At 42.9% G+C, this 14,739-nt stretch overlaps 2 non-coding genes across 2 annotated transcripts; both read right to left on the bottom strand.

Moving 5' to 3' along the window:
- Positions 1-4,205: 4,205 nt before the first annotated feature.
- On the bottom strand, positions 4,206-4,312 carry LOC138560750 (U6 spliceosomal RNA). The gene has a single exon (XR_011299216.1). It is a non-coding gene; the product is annotated as a U6 spliceosomal RNA (small nuclear RNA).
- A 5,362-nt stretch (positions 4,313-9,674) lies between these two features.
- LOC138560711 (U6 spliceosomal RNA) lies at positions 9,675-9,781 on the bottom strand. The gene has a single exon (XR_011299177.1). It is a non-coding gene; the product is annotated as a U6 spliceosomal RNA (small nuclear RNA).
- Between the last annotated feature and the right edge of the window lie 4,958 nt (positions 9,782-14,739).

The raw sequence follows: 14,739 nt of genomic DNA, 5'->3' as shown, positions 1-14,739 counted from the left end.
AGTGAAGGTGAGGCAGTGTGCAGTCACCTCCGACACTTCCCTCCTCTGATCGGCCACGATCGGCCAAGGACCTCTCTATGAGAGCTGAGGGTGGAATTTTCTGGACTTCTGTACCTTAGGGAGACATGGCAAAAGGGATCCTCAATCAACAGCTCAGCCTTTGCTTTGTGGCCTGTCCGTATATATCTGTTCTCCAAATTACCTGCCGCTGCCCAGGTGTCAGCTGGTGAGATGGAATGACCTCCCAGGTAGGATCCTGGCAGATGATTTGCATAGGCAAACCCCCTCGCTCTCTTTCTTAGCCCTGCTTACTCCACAGTAGCAAGTATCTGGGCAAAATATAGTGGTCGAGGTAGGGTAGCAGTAACTAGCAACTCTGAGAAAGTAAATCTGGGGAGCTTGGCGACTTGTGGGGAACAACTGCAGAGCTCATCTCCCAGAACTTTGTGGCACGGGGAGAAGGTCTGTGGGATTTCAGTAACTTGGAGACATGCAACCTGGTCGGGAGTGCTTCAGGTCTCCTTCCTTGCATGTTCCAAGCAACTCAACAAAGCATCAACAGGCTGCCATGCCAGCCTCAGACCCCCTTTCCACATGATTAAAAGCCTAAAATCTTTTCCAAGCAAACACATAGCCCCCGAAAACCATATTTTCTTTGTTTTCTCTCTCTCTGTCTCTCTCTCCTCCCTCCCTCCCTCCTTCCCATCCCCCATAACCCCCCCCCCTCCCTCTTCCTCTCCCTACCATTCATTTTAATTTTTCCTGCACTGCTGCACATTGTGACAATGGTATTTCACAATGGGACTGTTTGAAAGTTACAGAAATAAAAAAAGAATTAACCAACTAAAAGCAGCCAAATCCGGAGTACACTGCTAAGCCACAATTAAAGATTAAGGACTAGAAGCAAGTAAAGCTGTAGTTCAGAGCGATGTTTGCAAATAGCTCCTTAAAGCAGTTTACGCTGGAGTGCACAACAAGAGGAAAAGTGATAATACTGAGTTTGGTAGAATGGGATAAAAAACTAAAGCAGCGTCCCACTTCTAAAAGTACAAGTCAAGAAATTGAAGGAGATGGGGCTGTTCATTCAGTCAATAGGACTCACAAGTAAAAGTCTCCCGAGGCATTAGTGTTGAATTTGGCCCAAAATGTATTGTGTTGTCGTGTATTATGTATGAAAATACAATTTCAATCTTCATTAAAAAAGATGTATTAAAAAATAAATACTTGCAGATTAAGAAAGTTTCTGTCCTGTCGTGTGCCAAAAATAGTGAATGCTTTACGAATGTGCGTGTCATCCTTTGAAGCAGGGGCCAATTCTATTTTCCCATTTTCATTCCAATATTAGTACATGTTTTGCTGAGGTACATAGGAATGGATCTGTTAAGAAATGAAACAAAAAGCCTGGAAAAATGTTGAAACAGGTAGGATTTGGACTTACAATAAACGGACTCACAGTCAGATGTGCTATCCCTTCACCCACTGACCCGCTTACCTTTTGTGTAATCCTTTTGCTCTCAGCAGTGTTGTCCAAAGTTCCCTACTTAAAGAGACTTTCTTATAAAAAAAGATCCTAGACATGTTTTTTATGGCCCACATGCCTCATATCCCGTTGCTCTTGATAAACTCACATCATCTCCCACCAATACAAGCTGTAAAAGATGTCAAGGGCATAGCCAAGGAAATTAGACGTGGGCCGAAGGTTGAGCAATCCTTAAATCAGCAGCAAAAATAACATTGAAATCAGCTTCAGAATCTCTTAAAGGATGGGCCAACACTGGTTGCTTGCAGGGCGCAATCGGGCTGACGCCTTAAGGCAAGCGCAAAGGGAGAGCCAACCAAACCATTGATTAGGACCTCTGGACTTTCTGCTCTTTAACATAAGGATATTTGATATGGCAAACGTTTGACCAAACACCATTTAGATGTCGGATGGTATGGAATTAAGCGGCAAACAGCAATACATCAGCATTCTTTGCTGCTTTATTGATCTGGTCCTAAAGGGTTTGGTTTAATGCCAATTATATTTAAAGATAAAAAGATTCATGCTCAACGGTGCTTGCAAATCGACACCCCTCTCCCCATCACGATGGCTGGGTGATGCAAGAGTGAGAGCATCACAGCAGACCCAGAGACATGAGAAACACTCTGTACCTCTGAGTGTATGTGGGCCCATGGCTGGATCAAGGACAAGGCAAGAATAGGAGATGGCTTAAGGTGTCAGCACCCAGGCTGCCCCATTGTGCACTGCCAGCAACAGATGTTGGACCATCCTTTAAGAGATTCTGAGGCTTATTTCAATGTTAACTTTGCTGCTGATTAAAGGATTGCTCAACCTTCGACCCGCGTCTAGTTTGCTTGGCTAAGCCCTGAAAATCTTTTACAGCTTGTATTGGTGGGAGATGATGTGAGTTTATCAAGAGCAACGGGATATGAGGCATGTGTGCCACAAAATGCAGGTCTAGGATCTTTTATTTGAAAGCCACTTTGGAAAACCCTACTGAGAACAAAATGATTACACAAAAGGAAAGGGGGTCAGTGGGTCAAGGGATAGCACATCTGAATGTGAGTCAGTTAATTGTAAGTCCAAATCCTATGCGTTTCGACATTTTTCCAGGCTTTTTGTTTCAGTTCTTAACAGATCCATTCCTATGTACCTCTGTGCTTTCAACAGAGTTTTCATTGTAATGGAGGGACATACAGTATGCCTTAAACATGCCTGGGCAGGGAAGACTATGTAAAAGCAAGAGTAGCAGACAGCTTAATAAATCATCAGCAGGACCCTCTAGACCTTCCCCAAAAAACATAACATGATTTCTATGCATGTATGTGCGTTGAACAGCGCAAGTAATTTGGTTAATGTCAGTGGATAAATGTCACTTTCCCACAGCGCAGACAAAATCACTTGTACAGGCCCCTTCTGCAAAAGCATAACCGCTGTAGAAAGCAGTGAAAAGGTGGGCAGTGTGCAGTCCCCCCCCCCGACCCTGATCGGCCACGATCGGCCAAGGACCTCTCTATAAGAGCTGAGGGTGGAATTTTTCTGGACCTCAGTAACTTAGGGAGACATGGCTAAAGGGATCCTCAATCAACGGCCCAGCTTTTGCTCTGTGGCCTGTCCGAATATGTCTGTTCTCCAAATTACCTGCCGCTGCCCAGGTGTCAGCTGGTGAGATGGAATGACCTCCCAGGAAGCATACTGGCAGATGATTTGCATAGGCACACCCCCACTCCCTCTCTCTTAGCCCTGCTTACTCCACAGTAGCAAGTATATGGGGAAAATATAGTGGTCGAGGTGGGGTAGCAGTAACTAGCAACTCTGAGAAAGTAAATCTGGGACACTTGGTGACCTGTGGGGAACAACTGCAGAGCTCAGTGCCCAGAAGTTTGTGGCACAGGGAGGAGGTCTGTGGGATTTCAGTAACTTGGAGACATGCAACCTGGTCGGGAGTGCTTCAGGTCTCCTTCCTTGCATGTTCCAAGCAACTCAACAAAGCATCAACAGGCTGAGATACCAACCACAGAGCCCCTTTCCACTTGATTAAAAGGCTAAAATCTTTTCCATGCAAATACATAGCCCCCAAATACCATATTTTCTTTGTTTTCTCTCTCTCTCCTCCCTCTCTCCTTCCCTCACTCCCACCCTCCCGCACTCTCTCTTCCCCCCAGCCCCTCTCCCTCTCCCTACCATTAATTTTAAGTGTTCATGCACTGCAGCACATTGTGGCAATGGTATTTCACAATGGGACTGTTTGAAAGTTACAGAAATCAAAAAAGAAATCAACCAACTAAAAGCAGCCAAACCCGGAGTATACTGCTCAGCCCCATTTAAAGATTAAGGCCCAGAAGCAAGTAAAGCTGTAGTTCAGAGCGATATTTGCAAATAGCACCTTAAAGCAGTTTACACTGGAGTGCACAACAAGGGGGAAAGTGATAATACTGAGTTTGGTAGAATGGGATAAAAAAAACAAAAGAAGCGTGCCACTTGTAAAAGTACAAGTCAAGAAATTGAAGGGGACGGGGCTGTTCATTCAGTCAAGAGGACTCACAAGTAAAAGGCTCCTGAGGCATTAGTGTTGAATTTGGCGCAAAATGCATTGTGTTGTCGTGTAATATGAATGAACATACAATTTCAATCTTCAATAAAGAAAGATCTATTAAAAAACCAAGACTTGCAAATTAAGAAAGTTTCTGTCCAGTCATGTGCCAAAAATGGTGAATGCTTTACGAATGTGCGTGTCATCCTTTAGAGCAGGGGCCGATTTAATTTTCCCATTATCATTCCAATATTAGTACATGTGTTGCAGAAGCAAGCGCAAAGGGAGAGTCAATCAAACCATTGATTAGGACCTCTGGTCAAAGGTTTGCCATACCAAATGTCCTTATGTCAGAGGGCAGAAAGTCCAAACACCATTTAGATATTGGGTGGTATGAAATGAAGAGGCAAACAACAACGAATAAGCATTCTTTGCTGCTGTATTGATCTGGCCCTAAAGGGTTTTAGTTTAATGCCAATTATATTTAAAGATATAAAGATTAATGCTCCAGGGTGCTTGCAAAATGAAAACCCCCTCCCCATCACAATGGCTGGGTCATACAAGCCTGAGAGCATCACAATAGACCCATAGACATGAGAAAATCTCGGTACCTCTGAGTGTATGTGGGCCCATGGCTGTATCAAGGACAAGGCAAAAACAGGAGGTGGCTTAAGGCGTCAGCACCAGAGGCTGTCCGATTGAGCCCTGTAAGCAACAGATGTTGGACCATCCTATAAAGGATTCTGAGGCTGATTTCAATTTTAACTTTGCTGCTGATTTAAGGATTGCTCAACCTTCGACCCACGTCTAGTTTGCTTGGATAAGCCCTGGAAATCTTTTACAGCTTGTACTGGTGGGAGATGATGTGACTTTATCAACTGCAACGGGATATGAGGCATGTGTGCCACAAAAAGCAGGTCTAGGATTTTTTTATAAGAAAGCCGCTTTAAGAAGGGAACTTTGGGCAACCCCACTGAGAGCAAACGTATTACACAAAAGGTAAGGGGGTCAGTGGGTCAACTGATACAATAAACTGACTCACAGTCAAATGTGCTAAATCCAAATACTACCTGTTTCTACATTTTCCAGGCTTTTTGTCTAATTTCTTAACAGATCCATTCCTATGTACCTCTGTGCTTTCAACAGAGTTTTCATTGTAAGGGAGGGACATACAGTATACCTTAAACATTCCTGGGCAGAGAAGACTCTATGTAAAAGCAAGAGTAGCAGACAGCTTAAAAGAATCATCAGCAGGACCCTCTAGACCTTCCCCAAAAAACATAACATTATTTCTCTGCATGCATGTGCGTTGAACAGCGCAAGTAGTTTGGTTAATGTCAGTGGATAAATGTCACTTTCCCACAGCGCAGAACAAAATCACTTGTACAGGCCCCTTCTGCAAAAGCATTACCACTGTAGAAAGCAGTGAAGGTGAGGCAGTGTGCAGTCACCTCCGACACTTCCCTCCTCTGATCGGCCACGATCGGCCAAGGACCTCTCTATGAGAGCTGAGGGTGGAATTTTCTGGACCTCTGTAACTTAGGGAGACATGGCAAAAGGGATCCTCAATCAACAGCTCAGCCTTTGCTTTGTGGCCTGTCCGTATATATCTGTTCTCCAAATTACCTGCCGCTGCCCAGGTGTCAGCTGGTGAGATGGAATGACCTCCCAGGTAGGATCCTGGCAGATGATTTGCATAGGCAAACCCCCTCGCTCTCTTTCTTAGCCCTGCTTACTCCACAGTAGCAAGTATCTGGGCAAAATATAGTGGTCGAGGTAGGGTAGCAGTAACTAGCAACTCTGAGAAAGTAAATCTGGGGAGCTTGGCGACTTGTGGGGAACAACTGCAGAGCTCATCTCCCAGAACTTTGTGGCACGGGGAGAAGGTCTGTGGGATTTCAGTAACTTGGAGACATGCAACCTGGTCGGGAGTGCTTCAGGTCTCCTTCCTTGCATGTTCCAAGCAACTCAACAAAGCATCAACAGGCTGCCATGCCAGCCACAGAGCCCCTTTCCACATGATTAAAAGCCTAAAATCTTTTCCATGCAAACACATAGCCCCCGAAAACCATATTTTCTTTGTTTTCTCTCTCTCTGTCTCTCTCTCCTCCCTCCCTCCCTCCTTCCCATCCCCCATAACCCCCCCCCCTCTTCCTCTCCCTACCATTCATTTTAAGTTTTCCTGCACTGCAGCACATTGTGACAATGGTATTTCACAATGGGACTGTTTGAAAGTTACAGAAATAAAAAAAGAATTAACCAACTAAAAGCAGCCAAATCCGGAGTACACTGCTAAGCCACAATTAACGATTAAGGCCTAGAAGCAAGTAAAGCTGTAGTTCAGAGCGATGTTTGCAAATAGCTCCTTAAAGCAGTTTACGCTGGAGTGCACAACAAGAGGAAAAGTGATAATACTGAGTTTGGTAGAATGGGATAAAAAACTAAAGCAGCGTGCCACTTCTAAAAGTACAAGTCAAGAAATTGAAGGAGATGGGGCTGTTCATTCAGTCAATAGGACTCACAAGTAAAAGTCTCCCGAGGCATTAGTGTTGAATTTGGCCCAAAATGTATTGTGTTGTCGTGTATTATGTATGAAAATACAATTTCAATCTTCATTAAAAAAGATGTATTAAAAAATAAATACTTGCAGATTAAGAAAGTTTCTGTCCTGTCGTGTGCCAAAAATAGTGAATGCTTTACGAATGTGCGTGTCATCCTTTGAAGCAGGGGCCAATTCTATTTTCCCATTTTCATTCCAATATTAGTACATGTTTTGCTGAGGTACATAGGAATGGATCTGTTAAGAAATGAAACAAAAAGCCTGGAAAAATGTTGAAACAGGTAGGATTTGGACTTACAATAAACGGACTCACAGTCAGATGTGCTATCCCTTCACCCACTGACCCGCTTACCTTTTGTGTAATCCTTTTGCTCTCAGCAGTGTTGTCCAAAGTTCCCTACTTAAAGAGACTTTCTTATAAAAAAAGATCCTAGACATGTTTTTTATGGCCCACATGCCTCATATCCCGTTGCTCTTGATAAACTCACATCGTCTCCCACCAATACAAGCTGTAAAAGATGTCAAGGGCATAGCCAAGGAAATTAGACGTGGGCCGAAGGTTGAGCAATCCTTAAATCAGCAGCAAAAATAACATTGAAATCAGCTTCAGAATCTCTTAAAGGATGGGCCAACACTGGTTGCTTGCAGGGCGCAATCGGGCTGACGCCTTAAGGCAAGCGCAAAGGGAGAGCCAACCAAACCATTGATTAGGACCTCTGGACTTTCTGCTCTTTAACATAAGGACATTTGATATGGCAAACGTTTGACCAAACACCATTTAGATGTCGGATGGTATGGAATTAAGCGGCAAACAGCAATACATCAGCATTCTTTGCTGCTTTATTGATCTGGTCCTAAAGGGTTTGGTTTAATGCCAATTATATTTAAAGATAAAAAGATTCATGCTCAACGGTGCTTGCAAATCGACACCCCTCTCCCCATCACGATGGCTGGGTGATGCAAGAGTGAGAGCATCACAGCAGACCCAGAGACATGAGAAACACTCTGTACCTCTGAGTGTATGTGGGCCCATGGCCGGATCAAGGACAAGGCAAGAATAGGAGATGGCTTAAGGTGTCAGCACCCAGGCTGCCCCATTGTGCACTGCCAGCAACAGATGTTGGACCATCCTTTAAGAGATTCTGAGGCTTATTTCAATGTTAACTTTGCTGCTGATTAAAGGATTGCTCAACCTTCGACCCGCGTCTAGTTTGCTTGGCTAAGCCCTGAAAATCTTTTACAGCTTGTATTGGTGGGAGATGATGTGAGTTTATCAAGAGCAATGGGATATGAGGCATGTGTGCCACAAAATGCAGGTCTAGGATCTTTTATTTGAAAGCCACTTTGGAAAACCCTACTGAGAACAAAAGGATTACACAAAAGGAAAGGGGGTCAGTGGGTCAAGGGATAGCACATCTGAATGTGAGTCAGTTAATTGTAAGTCCAAATCCTACGCGTTTCGACATTTTTCCAGGCTTTTTGTTTCAGTTCTTAACAGATCCATTCCTATGTACCTCTGTGCTTTCAACAGAGTTTTCATTGTAATGGAGGGACATACAGTATGCCTTAAACATGCCTGGGCAGGGAAGACTATGTAAAAGCAAGAGTAGCAGACAGCTTAATAAATCATCAGCAGGACCCTCTAGACCTTCCCCAAAAAACATAACATGATTTCTATGCATGTATGTGCGTTGAACAGCGCAAGTAATTTGGTTAATGTCAGTGGATAAATGTCACTTTCCCACAGCGCAGACAAAATCACTTGTACAGGCCCCTTCTGCAAAAGCATAACCGCTGTAGAAAGCAGTGAAAAGGTGGGCAGTGTGCAGTCCCCCCCCGACCCTGATCGGCCACGATCGGCCAAGGACCTCTCTATAAGAGCTGAGGGTGGAATTTTTCTGGACCTCAGTAACTTAGGGAGACATGGCTAAAGGGATCCTCAATCAACGGCCCAGCTTTTGCTCTGTGGCCTGTCCGAATATGTCTGTTCTCCAAATTACCTGCCGCTGCCCAGGTGTCAGCTGGTGAGATGGAATGACCTCCCAGGAAGCATACTGGCAGATGATTTGCATAGGCACACCCCCACTCCCTCTCTCTTAGCCCTGCTTACTCCACAGTAGCAAGTATATGGGGAAAATATAGTGGTCGAGGTGGGGTAGCAGTAACTAGCAACTCTGAGAAAGTAAATCTGGGACACTTGGTGACCTGTGGGGAACAACTGCAGAGCTCAGTGCCCAGAAGTTTGTGGCACAGGGAGGAGGTCTGTGGGATTTCAGTAACTTGGAGACATGCAACCTGGTCGGGAGTGCTTCAGGTCTCCTTCCTTGCATGTTCCAAGCAACTCAACAAAGCATCAACAGGCTGAGATACCAACCACAGAGCCCCTTTCCACTTGATTAAAAGGCTAAAATCTTTTCCATGCAAATACATAGCCCCCAAATACCATATTTTCTTTGTTTTCTCTCTCTCTCCTCCCTCTCTCCTTCCCTCACTCCCTCCCTCGCTCCCTCCCACCCCCCCGCACTCTCTCTTCCCCCCAGCCCCTCTCCCTCTCCCTACCATTAATTTTAAGTTTTCATGCACTGCAGCACATTGTGGCAATGGTATTTCACAATGGGACTGTTTGAAAGTTACAGAAATCAAAAAAGAAATCAACCAACTAAAAGCAGCCAAACCCGGAGTACACTGCTCAGCCCCATTTAAAGATTAAGGCCCAGAAGCAAGTAAAGCTGTAGTTCAGAGCGATATTTGCAAATAGCACCTTAAAGCAGTTTACGCTGGAGTGCACAACAAGGGGGAAAGTGATAATACTGAGTTTGGTAGAATGGGATAAAAAAAAACAAAAGAAGCGTGCCACTTGTAAAAGTACAAGTCAAGAAATTGAAGGGGACGGGGCTGTTCACTCAGTCAAGAGGACTCACAAGTAAAAGGCTCCTGAGGCATTAGTGTTGAATTTGGCGCAAAATGCATTGTGTTGTCGTGCAATATGAATGAACATACAATTTCAATCTTCAATAAAGAAAGATCTATTAAAAAATCAAGACTTGCAAATTAAGAAAGTTTCTGTCCAGTCCTGTGCCAAAAATAGTGAATGCTTTACGAATGTGCGTGTCATCCTTTAGAGCAGGGGCCGATTTAATTTTCCCATTATCATTCCAATATTAGTACATGTGTTGCAGAAGCAAGCGCAAAGGGAGAGTCAATCAAACCATTGATTAGGACCTCTGGTCAAAGGTTTGCCATACCAAATGTCCTTATGTCAGAGGGCAGAAAGTCCAAACACCATTTAGATATCGGGTGGTATGAAATGAAGAGGCAAACAACAACGAATAAGCATTCTTTGCTGCTGTATTGATCTGGCCCTAAAGGGTTTTAGTTTAATGCCAATTATATTTAAAGATATAAAGATTAATGCTCCAGGGTGCTTGCAAAATGAAAACCCCCTCCCCATCACAATGGCTGGGTCATGCAAGCCTGAGAGCATCACAATAGACCCATAGACATGAGAAAAACTCGGTACCTCTGAGTGTATGTGGGCCCATGGCTGTATCAAGGACAAGGCAAAAACAGGAGGTGGCTTAAGGCGTCAGCACAAGAGGCTGTCCGATTGAGCCCTGTAAGCAACAGATGTTGGACCATCCTATAAAGGATTCTGAGGCTGATTTCAATTTTAACTTTGCTGCTGATTTAATGATTGCTCAACCTTCGACCCACGTCTAGTTTGCTTGGATAAGCCCTGGAAATCTTTTACAGCTTGTACTGGTGGGAGATGATGTGACTTTATCAACTGCAACGGGATATGAGGCATGTGTGCCACAAAAAGCAGGTCTAGGATTTTTTTATAAGAAAGCCGCTTTAAGAAGGGAACTTTGGGCAACCCCACTGAGAGCAAAAGTATTACACAAAAGGTAAGGGGGTCAGTGGGTCAACTGATACAATAAACTGACTCACAGTCAAATGTGCTAAGTCCAAATACTACCTGTTTCTACATTTTCCAGGCTTTTTGTCTCATTTCTTAACAGATCCATTCCTATGTACCTCTGTGCTTTCAACAGAGTTTTCATTGTAAGGGAGGGACATACAGTATACCTTAAACATTCCTGGGCAGGGAAGACTATGTAAAAGCAAGAGTAGCAGACAGCTTAAAAGAATCATCAGCAGGACCCTCTAGACCTTCCCCAAAAAACATAACATTATTTCTCTGCATGCATGTGCGTTGAACAGCGCAAGTAGTTTGGTTAATGTCAGTGGATAAATGTCACTTTCCCACAGCGCAGAACAAAATCACTTGTACAGGCCCCTTCTGCAAAAGCATTACCACTGTAGAAAGCAGTGAAAAGGTGAGGCAGTCCCCCCCCCCGACCCTGATCGGCCAAGGACCTCTCTATAAGAGCTGAGGGTGGAATTTTTCTGGACCTCAGTAACTTAGGGAGACATGGCTAAAGGGATCCTCAATCAACGGCCCAGCTTTTGCTCTGTGGCCTGTCCGAATATGTCTGTTCTCCAAATTACCTGCCGCTGCCCAGGTGTCAGCTGGTGAGCTGGAATGACCTCCCAGGAAGCATACTGGCAGATGATTTGCATAGGCACACCCCCACTCCCTCTCTCCTAGCCCTGCTTACTCCACAGTAGCAAGTATATGGGGAAAATATAGTGGTCGAGGTGGGGTAGCAGTAACTAGCAACTCTGAGAAAGTAAATCTGGGACACTTGGTGACCTGTGGGGAACAACTGCAGAGCTCAGTGCCCAGAAGTTTGTGGCACAGGGAGGAGGTCTGTGGGATTTCAGTAACTTGGAGACATGCAACCTGGTCGGGAGTGCTTCAGGTCTCCTTCCTTGCATGTTCCAAGCAACTCAACAAAGCATCAACAGGCTGCCATACCAGCCACAGAGCCCCTTTCCACATGATTAAAAGCCTAAAATCTTTTCCATGCAAACACATAGCCCCCGAAAACCATATTTTCTTTGTTTTCTCTCCTCCCTAACTCCCTCCCTCGCTCCTTCCAAAATCTTAACTTGGCCGACACCTTCAAACTGAACACCTCTGATTTAGCTAATAAGGAGATACCAGGTGTACCTTGAGCGAGGAACAGGATTTTATTTTGCACCTGTACATGGCACAGGAAATTATTTTGCATCTGTAGTCTTGGCACAGTAATTTATTTTGCAACCCCTCCAGGAAATGACCTTTTGAACAACCCCAGATTTTGCTGCCATATAAAATCATGGAACAGACCTTTGCCTTATATAACTCCGGGCACTTGTCCAATATGAATGCCCCAAACTTAAAATAAATTCAATCTTAAAAAGCCCTTGAAACCTTAAAGATGGCCTTCCAGCTGTCTTCGTAAAATGATTGACCCAGACTACCTCCTCAACTCTATATTCATTTAAAAACCAGCTACAAGGTTTCCTCAACAAAATCATTTTTGTTTTTATCACATTTCATTTCAAACGACAGTTCCCAAACTAGCAATTTGTGTATAGCAGGCCATGTTGAAGACCTGCCAGGGGAAAGTCCAAAATAGCTGTGTCATCGGCATAAAGAGGCATGCTATAAAATGTACCCTTGCGAGAAGGCGGATATTCTTTCCTAAGCGAAGTGCTAGAGTCAAAGTCTAAATGGAATAAATTAGGGCCAACTGACATCGCTTTAATCGCTGTGAAAATACAATGTATAATTACAATACAGTGATCAATGACTGAGTAACAGGTTTACTGGTCTTGTATGCTTAAAAAAACACCATTTGCCACTAAAGATTCTGGAAAAACCCCAGACAGAATCCTAAAGTACACTTGAAAATCAGTGCTCCATTTGTGACCAACTTTTACTGACCAAACATTTGCACTACGTTTCTTAAAAATATTTAGCTCGAGATCCTGAACCCCCCTGGTAATGTTTATTTAATCCTTGACTGGTCATATCTGCCTGACAAATGTCCTATTGACAACAACCAATGTATGGCATTAGGCTTTGTGTAAAATATCTTTTGAACAGAGAAAAGAGGCTCCAAATCCTTCCGATTTTCATTTTATATTCCTAACCACTTTTTCACCAATGTAACAGGCCCAAGGTGTTTTAAAATTAAATATTTGCCATTACATGCCAAAATAATTCTTACGAGGTAGGCTCCAAAGCCCTGTTGAAGTGATCTGTAAATCCGACCATGTAATGACCAGCATAAATCAATATTATGTCATCGTATTTCTCCATTAAGTTAGCAACATTTAAAAAATGTATACTTCATAAAATTCAGAGAGAACAAGTCTAAAACAAAAAACTGCTTTTGCATATTCAAACAAGCTATATATAAAGACCTGATAATTACAATACATTATATAAACATAGCTATCATGCATGTCCACACAGAAAATTAACCAAATCTTCATGGGTTCCCATTTTGCAGGCATACTTTGTGCTTCCTCGTGCACAAATTCTTCATTCATTGAGAGGTGGGTAATTGTAAACGCCCTATTAGCATCAGCCTCCAGCATTCGGGGGAATCTATTTCACAGACGTCTTCTTGCCTTCTAATATGTGTGCGGAAGTCTTCATATAAAACTGAAGAGGGCAGCTTATGTGTATTTTGGACATCTGCCTCTCTCCTTATCGGACAAGTTCTTACTTTAAGAGCTATAATCACTTAATGTGCCAAATTTAGTTACGTCCCACCCTGCTATCCAAATGGGCATTGCCCTACATCCCCCCATCCTGACCCCCCTTACCACAAGAATTTCTATTTAGCAGGAGAGGCGGAAATCTTGCTTACACTGAAATTCAATTTATGATTAGCAGAAAATCACTGATAAGTACAAAATCTTAACTTGGCCAACACCTTCAAACTGAACACATCTGATTTAGCTAATAAGGAGATACCAAGTGTACCTTGAGCGGGGAAAAGGATTTTATTTTGCACCTGTACATGGCACAGGAAATTATTTTGCAACCCCTCCAGGAAATGACCGTTTAAACAACCCCAGATTTTGCTGCCATATAAAATCGTGGAACAGACCTTTGCCTTATATAACTCCGGGCACTTGTCCAATATGAATGCCCCAAACTTAAAATAAATGAAATCTTAAAAAGCCCTTGAAACCTTAAAGATGGCCTTAAAGCTCTCTTCGTAAAATGATTGACCCAGACTACCTCCTCATCTCTATATTCATTTAAAAACCAGCTACAAGGTTTCCTCAACAACATCATTTTTGTTTTTATCACATTTAATTTCAAACGACAGTTCCCAAACTAGTAATTTGTGTATAGCAGGCCATGTTGAAGACCTGCCAGGGGAAAATCCAAAATAGCTATGTCATCGGCATAAAGAGGCATGCTATAAAATGTACCCTTGCGAGAAGGCGGATATTCTTTCCTAAGCGAAGTGCTAGAGTCAAAATCTAAATGGAATACATTAGGGCCAACTGACATCCCTTTAATTGCTGTGAAAAAACAATGTATAATTACAATACAGTAATCAATGACTGAGGAACAGTTTTACTGGTCTTGTGTGCTTAAAAAAACAAAAGTTGCCACTAAAGATTCTGGAAAAACCCCAGACAGAATCCTAAAGTACACTTGAAAATCAGTGCTCCATTTGTGACCAACTTTTACTGACCAAACATTTGCACTACGTTTCTTAAAAATATTTATCTCGAGATCCTGAACCCCTTGTTAATATTTATTTAATCCTTGACTGGTCATATCTGCCTGACAAATGTCCTATTGACCACAACCAATGTTTGGCATTAGGCGTTGTGTAAAATATCTTTTGAACAGAGAAAAGAGGCTCCAAATCCTTCTGATTTTCATTTTATATTCCTAACCACTTTCTCACCAATGTAACAGGCCCCAGGTGCTTTAAAACTAACTATTTGCCATTACATGCCAAAATAATTCTTAAAAGGTAGGCTCCAAAGCCCTGTTGAAGTAAAACCGACCATGTAATGACCAGCATAAATCAATATTATGTCATCGTATTTCTCCATTAAGTTAGCACCATTTAAAAATATGCATATTTCATAAAATTCAAAGAGAACAAGTCTAAAACAAAAAACTGCTTTTGCATATTCAAACAAGCTATATATAAAGACCTGATAATTACAATACATTATATTAACATAGCTATCATGCATGTGCACACAGAAAAT

The sequence above is a fragment of the Ambystoma mexicanum genome, unplaced genomic scaffold, assembly GCF_040938575.1.
Source record: "Ambystoma mexicanum isolate Mex_15411 unplaced genomic scaffold, UKY_AmexF1_1 Mex_scaf48, whole genome shotgun sequence".
In the NCBI taxonomy this organism is placed as follows: domain Eukaryota; kingdom Metazoa; phylum Chordata; class Amphibia; order Caudata; family Ambystomatidae; genus Ambystoma; species Ambystoma mexicanum.
This window is presented reverse-complemented; position numbering and strand designations above follow the sequence as displayed.